This window comes from Ictidomys tridecemlineatus, chromosome 7, assembly GCF_052094955.1.
Source record: "Ictidomys tridecemlineatus isolate mIctTri1 chromosome 7, mIctTri1.hap1, whole genome shotgun sequence".
NCBI classification, from domain to species: Eukaryota; Metazoa; Chordata; class Mammalia; order Rodentia; family Sciuridae; genus Ictidomys; species Ictidomys tridecemlineatus.
The window spans coordinates 150,777,825-150,789,398 of NC_135483.1; the positions used below are offsets into that span (position 1 = coordinate 150,777,825).

General features: G+C 33.8%; 1 non-coding gene across 1 annotated transcript; it reads right to left on the minus strand.

Moving 5' to 3' along the window:
* Positions 1–4,565: 4,565 nt before the first annotated feature.
* Positions 4,566–4,669, minus strand: LOC120883774 (U6 spliceosomal RNA). The gene has a single exon (XR_005725972.2). It is a non-coding gene; the product is annotated as a U6 spliceosomal RNA (small nuclear RNA).
* Positions 4,670–11,574: the final 6,905 nt, after the last annotated feature.

Consider the following 11,574-nt stretch of genomic DNA (forward strand, 5'->3'; position numbering starts at 1 on the left):
GTCTGGATCCGAGACCTTTAAAGAAATCTTTACTTCTTAGGAATGGCTTACCAAGAAGTATTGAAACATTAGTAGTAAATAATAAATTTTTAAAAATACAAATTGCAACAAATCAAACAATTTTATGTTAAAAGACTTGTTATATGGAACATATAATAGCTAATATATGCTGTTTAGTTGTTAATGGATCTTTTATTTATTTATCTATTTATTTATTTGTGGTGCCGAGGAGGCTCAAACCCAGGCCTCACACATGCCAGGAAAGTGCTCTACTGCTGAACCACAACTTCAGCCCATATATGCTGTTTAGTATTTACTTTCTTCCTCAACTACACAAATCTACTGCATTCCCATATCACTGGACTCTGAAAGATAAGGTGGGTGCTGACTATTAAGTCTAGTAATCAGAGTCAGGACTTAATTAGAATTGCCAAATTCATGTTCCAAAGATTTGAAAAGAGCTCAATTCAGAAATAGATAATATTAGTTTCCATTTTAGCTGATGCTAATTATTGCCTGTTTTTCATTATAACCTTTATATAATGATATTCAGTATTCTTTGCTTCATTGGAAACTAGCACCTTAGAACCTTAGACTCACCATGCACCTCTCTTCATTCTGGTTTTATCATGTAATTTTCTGCCAAATTTCTAAGATGTGAGATGCACATAGCCAGTATTCTGAATGGGTACTTATCTGTATAATTAGTCTTGTATTATAGTCTAAGTGTAGATTTGATTTCATCAAATACATATGTCCTCATTTGATATCCAATTAGAAGAGATAAAAGGGAAAATACCATGCTAAGTAATTCTAATGTATTTATAAGGGTGTGCCAACATTTTTAATGATCTGAAATTTTACTTCCTTTGTGAGCTAATATGTTAGATGGCCAAATTATTAATGGATATTGGCAGCAAAGATTATACTCCTGGATCAGAGATGAATAATTTTTATTATTCCCAGCTCAGCGGTGAGCATTAGTATTCTCACATCCACTCATCTAATCCAATCACATGGAGGTGATGTAGGTGTTCCAGGCTGGATATCTACACACAAAGAGGGCTATGTTATGGGAAACCTTCATTCTGGGATCCTGAATCTTTTGTTAATAGAGAGTGAGAATGACTTCCTTTTGCTCCAAAGAAAGACAATATTCCATCTTCCAATGTAGAAACTGCATAGAAGGGCAGTTAGTTCTTATTTGCAAGACGTGAAAAAATGCAAGAAACTTGTAGAAAATTGCCAACAAGATGAAGGCTATCTCCTAATTTGCTAAAGTTGTTAAATCCTTACTTCTTCCTTCTATTTTCTATCACCTCCTCTTTTTTTTCATGAACTTCAATGAATAGACCAAAGAAAAAAATGTATTTGGCCATATAGAAGTTAAAATGACATGTCTAAAATTTTGTAGGGATTTTGGGAAAATATGGAACAAAGAAAATGTGCCTATTAGTAAGTAAGAAAATAAAAATAAAATTGCCTGCTATTGTGATTCTAAAAGATAAATAACTTTAAGAATGTTAACACTTGAATTTATTAGTGATCTATTGCTAAACATTATTTTTCAAATTATACTGAACATAGTATCAATAGAGCTAAATTTATGCATTAAAGTATATTTAAATAGCTATGTTATAGTTTTCCATAATTTTTCTTTTATATGTAATACTCTGAATCTCTTAGTTGGTATGTCCAAATTAGAAATAATATGACTGATTTTTAACAGTTTTTATTTGTCATGAAAAGTATAGCACAGCAGTTGATGGACTTCTATATAATATAAACAGGAAATAAAAAACATTAAAAATTGGATAGTTCAAAATTTACTAATCTAATATTTATAACAAAATTCTAATTCTTAATTTTGAGGAAAAAAACTTTTGAATAAATTACTTTTATTACTTTAGCCATTACAAGATGATCAGGCCATTATGGTATCATTTTTCTTAGTTTTTTTAAAGGGTTTGAAAGCAATAGTATTAATATTGCATAGCTGTGAAAAATCATGATGAAAACTATAAGTAAATATCGTATATAATAATGAATAAACTTTTTGCATTTTTAACTTCTGAATCCTTTTTTTAGTGAAAGTAATTAGAAATTAAAGGTGTTATTTGAAGTTGTTAAATAAATTGGTGTGAAAATACAAGCTGTTAGGAACTCTGAAAATTGACAGAATATTTTTATGGTTTTCCGAGAAAGCAATTCCATGTAAAAGCAAGGACCAAAAGGACATCAAACATAATATTAATATTATTAGGATCACTCTAATATTCTCCATAATATTTAATTTACTTTGTTTCTATAAGTTTTGCCATGAAACAAAAAAAATACATCATGTTTTGATGTATCTTTTTTTCTTCTTCTATTAGGTTGGATTAAGTTATGTACAAAGATTCTGTTACAGAGAGAATTAATTAATGTTGAAAGATAATTCAACATGACTCTGGTGTTTTGACTCTTTGGTCACTTCTCTGCTCATGCACAACTTCCATTGTATATACTCAATAAACTAATTCTCCTCCCCCCATTTTAAGTCCAGATTCCATCAAAGTATTAATTCAAACTCAAAAACCCAAATTTATTACTCTATCATTCCATATTCTGGGTATGGATTTGTAATTCTGGAAGTTTAAACTAAAAGACACATTTCTTCTTTGACATAGCCAGTATACGATAGTGAAATTATACAAGTTTGTCTTCATAAAAAGCACCATTTGGAAAAGGAAAGTGAAAAATGACAGATTTACTGGTGTAAGGGTCCAGCGAAAAGTCGGAGGAAGAGACCACCAAGAGACTGACTCATGCAATTGCAGAAGGGGATTTATTGAGGATCCAATTCAGCGCGCTGAGGCTCCAGGCTTACTCAAGAAGGGAGAGCAGTCCAGAGCCCAGAGCAGAGGTTAAGCAGTGCTTAAGTATACTTTTTGGGGAGGACGGGGGCTTTGCATACATCAGAACAAATCAGCATGAGGCATAGGAAAATTGAACAACAACTCTCATTAATGATTAGCACATTCATTGGCGGGAACAGCTCGAGCGGGGGTGATTGGTCACTCCTAAGTGGGGTACATATTCAAACTGATTGGTTCAAGCCCCTGTATGCCTACGTGACAAGCTGCACAGGGCCCTAGGCTAAATGGCCAGTAGGGCATTGTCTTAACTGCCTCAGGAATTTCAGGTTCTGGGTGTAGCAGAGGAACTTAACAATACCTGGTCCTTTACATTTTAACTCAGGCTTTGCAACTTAGAAACTTTACCCTTTCACTGGTGCATTGTAATTATCATTACCCCATACCAGGAAAAATGAAGATCATCTGCCATGCAAATTGAATAGGTTTCTTAATAAGCTTATCTATCAAATCCTTATCTTATTTACAGAAGGACCACCTTTTTCATTTCCCTCACCACACTTGGTTTTGAACTTCAGGTAATTTGATATTTCTGGTTTGTTTCTTTTTTATTTTTCTCCCATGCAAACTGAGGTCATCAGTGTACAAGATCACCTCAAGAGCCAAGAGGGCTACTGGTACTACAACCCTTTGATTCACTTTTTACATTGGAAGAAGTTTGAAGGTTGGGAAAGGCAGGAGAGTTCCTTCTCAGTTGCACTAGTCTTGTTTAAGGAGCTATCTAGGAGCTATCTTGCTATCTAGAATGACATCTGCTTAAGTTACAGGGAGCATGGATGGGTGGGTTCTTTGTCTTATGAATTCAAGGAATAAAATCAATGGACACAAGGGTGAGGGAAAAGTAACAGGATTTATTAGAACAATGACAAGAAAAAAATCAGAGCTCCTGAAGGGGAGGGGCCCCAAGAAAGTGATGCTAATGGAGTCTGTTGTCTAGAGGTTTTTAAGGGCATCTTTGAAGGCCCAGCACAGGTGATTGGTTGGGTGAGGCATCAATCAAGCTCTTGATTAATAAGCCAATTAGAAGTGCATATTTTTAATCCTTTATTTATATAATCAAGAGGATGTATCCAACCTTGTTTTAAGTAAGTCTGTTTTGTAGTTGGCTTTTGTTAGGGGTAGGGGCAATGGTAATTAAAGAAGGGCTTCTGTGATTGAAGATTCCAGAAACAGGAACAAGTATTCTAAATCAGATGAAATCATTGTGATTAAAAGGGACAAAAATTAGCAAGTCACAAGATGTTCCCCAGACCTGAGGTCTTCTTTCAGGTTGGCACAATGTCCCCCTCCCTTCCTTTCCTTCTCTAAGACCCTTATCCTGGATACCTAGGGGAGATCTAACTTCCTGCCTCACTTAACATCTCTTGGCTATCCCTAATTGCCAAGGGGGTTAGAAAATATTGTATTTTAGCCCAGCAAATTGCTTATCAGCACAAAAAATGGGCTGTAAGAGTTAGGGGAAACGTGGTTATCAGAAAGTTAACTAGTGATCTGTGCAAGAAAGTGTAACATTAAATGTGTCTTCTTTCCACTCCAGCACTGGTGTTCTCTTTCACTGATTACTGGTGAATGCTTGGTAGCATCATCTACCAAGGAACTACAGAAACCTGAACATCATTCTTGACATACATTTTCCTTTCTCACTCTTTTTAAAATATAGAACACTTCATAAATTTGTGTGTCATCCTTGCATAGGGGATATGCTAATCTCTTTATTGTTCCAATTATAGTATATGTGCTGCCTAAGTGAGCACTTCCTCTCTCATTTTGTATCCAAACATGAAAACATTCTCCAGATCCTTAACTCCCTTCAATCAATGGCCTTTTAACTGCATGAATCTTTGCTCTGGCTACAAATTTTCCCCTTATATTTTGAGTTCAAAACATTAAAAATCTTTATGATCACTTTCTTGTTGGTATTTTAATCCATTGTAATAAAATTTCCACTGTTTCCCCACCTCAGCCACTTCATAGAAATTCTTCTGCAAAAGTGTTCAATGACAACGTATTAAATAAAATAAAAACTTTCAGGTTTTATATTTATTTTTATTAAAGCTTTGAGCTCTATTACCCACCTCAACCTCTTGGATCTTTCTTATCCTTCAACTTCTTTGATTTAATTTTTACCATCCATTCTTCTTCCCTCTTTTAACCATAGAAATTACTCATTTTTCTTTCTAATGTTAATCAATCAACTGGATTTAGGATTCTTATAGGTTACTTTAGGATACATGCTTATATTTTAGAAGCTGCAAATAATAATTCTTCTCCTTTATATTTAACTACTCTGTACAAAATGTGTGAATTACAACATTATTTAAATATGCTGCATTAGACAAATGTCTCTTCAAAGATCTTCAAGACATAATTTCTGAATTTAGCCTATTTGCCATGATATGATAAAATGGGTTTTTAAATGTAAGTAAACTAATAAATGGCCATAGTGGATTATCTGTTGGTCCCAGTCTAATCACTAGAAACCCTAAAGGCAGAGAACTTTTAAAGATCTGCAATAGAAGGGAAAAATGGAGAGAGACTTGACCTTCCATAACTGGAAGGACCAGATGGAAAGCTTAAGAAGAAATGTGGGCACCCGGCTGACACTCTGAAAGGAAAAGAGAAGCTCAGTCCTGCAAATGTGGGAACAAAATTTAGTGAATACCCTAATGTGCTGAGAAGCAGATATTTCCCTACAGCCTCCACTGGGGAATGCAGCCTCACTAAAACTTTGATTTCTACCATGCAGGCTTTTGACAATATGAGATAATAAAGTTATGCTGTTTGGGGACATTATGAGATAATATACTTATGCTATGTTGGGCCACTCAACTTTGGGCATTGTCACGGCAGTAATAGAAAAGTATCACATATGCAATATCCCTTCCTATTTTAATAGAAATAAAGGGAATTCTTCAAATATAGAGCCAAGCATGGCTTCTCCTCTCCTCTTCAGCCAAATTTATATTATTGGCTTCTTCTGTGCCATTTGTGAATGCCACTTTCAGGCTATGAACAGGATTGAAGTCTCCAATTTATGGAAACAACATGAGTGATGATATGAGGAACAGGAACTTACCTGGATTGTTGCCTGGAATAACTCTGAAAACTAGTGGAAGGGAGAAGTTCCTGAAAGGAGTTTCTGGGAGGAATTAGTGAAATTGGTTAGGAATGCTCTAGTGAGAGTGTTTAAATGCCAGGAACAAACTCAAATAGCAAGCTGAGTCTTTCAAAAAATGCCAAGGGTAAAAAGAAATAGGTTGGGTTTTCTTATATAGGAAAGAGGAACATATGGAAAGACTTGCCAGAGAAGGACTTACTGCAAGGGCCTCAAGCAACTGGTGGCCACTTTATTCTTGATTCATGAACTCAGAGTAGGCTTATCCCTTTGCTGTTCTCATCTTAACATTGTCCACAATTTAAACCTGAATCCAAATGAAGCCAATTGATGAATATACAAATAAATGCATAAAACCTTTTTGTATTCAATATAAGGTTGAATAATCAAAACACACACCTAGTAATATAGATTTATTACAGAATTAAACAAAAAAGAAAAAACAACCTAGCCCTTCAAATTTCTAGCTGCAATATTATAAATCCTCTTGGAGCATAGAGTCATGCTAATCAAACTTAGAAAATTCAGATTGTGAATTAAAGGAGACCACCATCAAGGTGAAAAGAAGAATTAACTTTCTGGGTTATCAGATACAGGGATATCTCAAAACAGACAAGTAAAACAAAAGCTGAAAGACTTATAAAAGAGATCCAAGAGATTAAATGCAAATAAATCCTCCTGAAGGAGAAAAAGAACCAGGAGGAAGAGAATAAATAAACAAAACCAGAAAATTTTCTTGAGTTGCAGAGACCTGAATTTGCAGATTTGAAAGGTTTACTTAATTTATAGACTGCACTAAAGGGGGAAAAATAAAACACCACTCCTAGGCATATTCTGGTAAAAATCAAGAACTATAATGAGCAGGAGAAGAAATCTTACAGGTCTCTAGAAAATTGAGGTTAGCAAAAGCCAATTTGGCTAGGGGAGGAAATCAGATTACTATCAAACTTTGTACCCACAACAATAAAATAGAAGCTACAAGACCTATGTTTGTAAATTAGTAAATGAAAATGTAACTTTGAAATTATTGAACAAGGGAAAATCTATTCCTGCATTCAAGGGAAATAAAGTTATTCAAGGAATCAAAGAAGATACCATCAAGTGCCTCTTAGATATTAAAAAAAATGAAGAAACTTCAAATAATGTATATAGAAAAGAAGGAAATGAAAAGGTAAAATATCAAAAACACCAAAATGAACTTTAGTTCCTACCAAAGTATTGAGGCATAGCAAAAATTCTTCCTAGAGAAAATTTTGTAAGCCCAGATTAATGATATAGTGCTATGTATCAAAGTTTTCCAAAACTTACCTTCTTAAATAGGCTTAAATAGGAATCATATTGCATGGTTTCTGTAGGAAAGAAATTTGATAGTTGCTGAGGTATAAGGTTTGCTTAGTGTCTCTTATGGAGTTACTGTTACATGTCAGTCAGGAAAGATGTCCTCTTTTGTTTTGACTGAAGTTGGAACACCCACTTGCAAGGTAGGTCAACTAGCAACAAGGTCATTGATACTGACCTTTGTCAGGAGAACTCAGCTCCTCTCAGTGGCCTCTTTACCTGAAGCTGCTTGAGTCCTCGTGACATAGCAGCTAGTTGCCCCAGTGTGAGTGACCCAAGACACCAAGGCTGAATCTATTCTCCCTTTTATGACCTTCTGTCATCCTCTTGCTTGAATGGGACAGTGCTGATTCAGTGTGTGACAGGACTACACTGACATGAGGAGGAATGTTCACTGGAACTATTGTGGAGGCCAATCATCCTAATACTTTAAATGCTTTCCTTGTTAAATCTTTATGAAAATTTTAAATAAAGGAACTTAGGACTCCTTGGGAGAAAAGGAAGTAAAAAATAAATGAAGAAATCACAAAGCAGGCACAATAAAAACAAAATTTGATATTTTATTTTTAATCATCAATTGCTAAATGAGTACAAAAGCTTTTTTAAAAATACTAGTTTGAAAAAGTAGAAAAGAGAGAAAGCAAAAAAGAAGTATTAGCAATGGTAAAAGATAAAAGACTTTGAGTTTGTTTCTTTGTTTATTTATTTATGAACCCAGGGGCATTTTACCACTAAGTGATATCCCTAGCCTTTCTAATTTTATTTTCATTAAAAAATTTTATTTTATTTTTGGCACTGGGAAGTGAACCCAGGGGTGCTTTACCACTGAGCTATATTCCCAGCCCTTTTTGTTTTTCATTTTGAAGTCGTAGCATCTTGCTAAGTTGCTCAGGCTGGCCTCCAACTTGCCATCCTGCCTCAGCCTTCCTTATAACTGGAATTACAGGTATGCACCACTGTGCCTGGCAAGACTTTGGGTAAATAAAAATGGAAATATTCAAATATTAAAATTAATTCTAATTAAGATAAAAAATTTCTGAAAGACTAATGAGAAAATGAAAATAAATGAAATGAAATAATAAAAATATATGAAGAAACTACAAAAGAAGCAAGGAGAAAATCTTTGCAAAGAATATGTTTGATAAGGAACTATTATTCAAAATCCACAAAAAAAAACTCTTAAAAGTCAACAATAAGAAAATATACTTGATGGATGGGTTAATGACCTTAAGGAACATCTCACTAAAAGAGATACAGAGAAGGCTATTAAACATGTGGAACTGACGTTCCATATCACATGCTATCAGGGAAATGTGAATTTAAACAATAATGAGATACTATCACCGCCTTACTAGAATGCCCCAAATCTAGAACATAGACAACACCAAGTCCTGCTGAGGATGTGGAACAACATCTTGTTACAGTTAAGATTGTCTTTGGTGGAGAGTAATAGAAACCTGACCATAATGGCTTCAACAAGCACAATGTTATTTTCTTACATTAGTAGGAGGCTTGAGGTCTATAACCTGACCTGGAATGGTAGCTTCATATCATCACAGGTATCCAGCATCCTTCCCTTTTATTTATTTATTTATTGTCTCTCTCTCCTTAGTATGTGCCTTTAGTCTTCATGCTCTCAAGATGCACAGAAGGCAACATAGTTATCTTCTAATAGTGAATAGTTTAACTTAAAAAGATTTCTCTAATTTAAATTTTGCCTACAATGGGAAACACAATCTTCTAAGATGACTCCTTTTATTTCATAGCTGTTAGAATAATAATATTCTGTTCAATATTTACAGTGCTGCTTGTATTTAGTATCTATTTGCAACAGCATAGAGCTCCAAATCTGAAAGATTAACACCAACAAATATTTAATTCTCTCTGATATTAAATATCTATAGTTGTTTATTTGCTGCACATTTTTTTTCTACTCTGGGAATCAGGTAAGGGTGGGAAATTATATTTTGTTTCTAACCAAATACTCAAGTCAGAGAGAAAAGAGCAAGTGTAGAAAATTGCAGTATTTCTTAATGCTTCTGTTCGGACATAACATACATCAAACATATTCACAGTCCCAGGAGGGAGGTAAATCACAAGGATAAGCCTGACAGTGAGGAGGGAAGTCTATTTTTTTTCTGCAGGGAGTTGTTGCAAGTCACATTACAAAGTGTAAAGACATCTCATCATCTCAGGGAATAAAATAAATGATTGGGAAAAATAATTTTTTCCATCAGTATAAGTCTATAATCCGGAAACAATTTAGTAAAGTAAATAATACAGTGGGATTTGAAGTTCAACTTGATCCATTTCTGGCTTTGGTGATTACAGGTCATTTCTAATTGTTAGAGTTTTCTTATTGGCAAGATATGTTAATTTCTATGATAAATACTGTATTATAAAGCATTTATGCCTTAAATTGCTTTGAAAAAGATTGGCGCATAGTAACTGCTCAACAATTTGTTATTATTTCTTAGACCATATGAAAATGATTAGTCTTGTTTTTCAATGTGAGCATCAACCAACTTGCTGATAGGATTGTGATAAATATACACTTAGATATTCTAATGACCTAGATTCTAATAGCACACTTTGTTTAGACAGGAAAAGGTGAAGAGTTTGCATTTGTATGGGAATTGAAAGTGAAATAAAATAAATGGCAGTGTAAACAAGTCATGTTAAATTCCAAAAGCAGAATATTTTATGCACTCATATTTAGCCTTACAGAAGTATATATAGCTTATGAATTTTCATGAAATGACTTTATTTCAATAATTCAAAGATTGATTGCTTTTTTCCAGATTGTGAATAATCAGTTAAATATATGTTAGCATATCTAGTCATTCTCTGATCTTGTAGAAGATATCCAAAACATATTTATAAATCTAAGAAAAAAGATGCTATTGATTATTCAGGATTTTGGCTCATTTATTCACTTCTATGGTAACAATCCTGTATAGTTTTCCAAATTACTCTTAAACAACTATTGACAAAAATGAGATGAGATTCAGTTTTGTGGCTTCTGGTTTCGGAAAGGAACTAGACTATTGATTTTTATGCTTTTAAGTTTCTTTCTTTATTGATTAGCTCATTTTGCCTTCACCCAATTTTTGGACATAGTTTCTTTAATTGAGAAAGGAAGTTTTAAGAAAGTGTAATGAGATTGAATTAAATCTTTGGTCAGACTATTTTCATCATCTTTAATTTTTCACACACTGGTATAAACTTCTTTTATTCTCTTATTTTGCAATGCAAGAGACACTCAAAAGCTTGACCTTACCTCTCTAAGTTAGGGTGGTCTAAAATTTCAGATGTAGTCCCAAATATCTACTTAAGGATATCTACCTATAATGGAGTGGAATATAGAATTTTAGCTGGAAATTATTTTTTTCTGAGAATGCAGATATCTGGACTATTTAGATACTGATTTATGTTTATAAAACATAGAGAATTACAAAAAAGCATTTGGCATAAAAACTTTCTTTCACATTCTAATTAATATCCAAGGAGCCACAAGGTAGCTATTATATTTTTGACTGTTGAATATAATTTTTCTCCTACCTTTTGTTTTCTGATAAGGGATACAATATCCATAGGTACAGGCATGTGTTCTAGATCTGAACAGTTATAGGAACTCATTCTTTAGTGATTCCTCTAGAGGTAGGTTTCAGACCCAAGTAGGAACAAAGTCTGCTTTTCTGGAATGGCTATACAGACATTAGAAAAGGAAGCTCTATTTCTTTTAGGACTACAATGCTGAGACATTTGTGTCTGTAACATTTGGCAGCTGACTAGAACATGGTTCTAGTTTTGATGTGCTGAAGTCTGCAACACTGTTTTAGATCTTGTGTGCCGCCATAAGATCTTTCCCCAAAAGAGTCTATATTTCTCTTTATCCTGTAAGTAAATTGAGACTCTGTTACTTGTAACCACCACGTTCATTTCACATGTAAATAGTGAGGGTGCTTATGTTGATAAATTAAAATAAATAATAATAAATATCCAGAATGTATGAGTCTTTTCTTCCTTTGGTAAATTGAAACTGGTTTTATCATAGAATTGACTTATGTTTATAAAACATATTTTAGAGAATTACAAAAAAGCATGTGGCATAAAAAAATTTCAAGACCTGATAGGTTGATAGTACATAACCCTGCTGTGTTGTGCATTACAAATGGAGAGTAAAGGAGACCACCCATATACAGT